The sequence below is a fragment of the Octodon degus genome, unplaced genomic scaffold (assembly GCF_000260255.1).
Source record: "Octodon degus isolate 3935 unplaced genomic scaffold, OctDeg1.0 scaffold00139, whole genome shotgun sequence".
Classification (NCBI taxonomy): Eukaryota; Metazoa; Chordata; class Mammalia; order Rodentia; family Octodontidae; genus Octodon; species Octodon degus.
The window spans coordinates 5,498,006-5,499,006 of record NW_004524715.1 but is presented as its reverse complement, the minus strand read 5'-3'; positions in this window follow the sequence as shown (position 1 = coordinate 5,499,006).

Below are 1,001 nucleotides of genomic sequence, written 5' to 3'. Positions count from 1 at the left end.
TATGCCGCTGAGCTATCTCCCCTGTTCTAATCCCTTTATCTTCTTATTTGATGTCTAATAATTTAAATAGATTGAATTTTAGCTATAAGTACCACAACTCTAACCAGAATCTAGTTCTCAGGATTTCATCCATAAGCAGAGGCAGCTACAACGAACTATTTGTTGCTACAAAAAACTAAAACGCAAAAATTCGTCTTCCTCTGTCACAGCTGTTGGTAAGGTCTGGGTTTGCTGGTAAGCTATCAATTATATGAGTGGTCTCCACATTTAAAATTGCAGGCGATGGATTCAACGCCTGGGAAGCCTGATTAGATTCACAAATGGGAGGCAGAGGTCCAGAACACAGCACTTAGAGCCCTCAGAGGACACTGCTGATTCAGCCAGCATCCGGGAGCTTTCTCTGCGTGGGCTGCCCCTCTGGGGTCGGCGCAAAGGGATTAACTCTAGGTGCAGCAAAGGAACACAGAAACCCCTGTACTTCTTTCAACCTAGAAGTCAGCCGGTACGATGGGAGTGATATTCCACCTCCCACCTTTAATAAGTAACTAGATTGTTTACAATCTCTGTAGATGCAGATAGATTTCACAGTGTTTGATAAAGAGAAAGATCAAGTTACGTTTGTGCAACCAGTTTCTTTTGTTGTTGCTGTCCTTGTCATCTTTTGCATTAAAATAGAACTGAACTAAAAGTCTCCACAATGCAGGAATTAATAACTTAAATGCAATGCAATGTGGCTGTAAGAAGTGTTGGTGTTGCTCAAGAGGGAGTGTCACCACAGGAAACTTTGCAATAAAGATTTTTCACTTGAAAAGAAAAGAAGTGTTGATGTAAGTGTTAAAAAGTCTGAGCCTTGTCCCAAATACAAAATTAGTCTTTACTTAATGCGAACGTACAGTAATCAATTGGGTTTTATTTTCTGAAGCAATTACAAACCATCAATAACTCTGGTTAGGATCAAGTCTTCATTATGAAATTTTTGCACTCAACCTCAGTGGCCACTT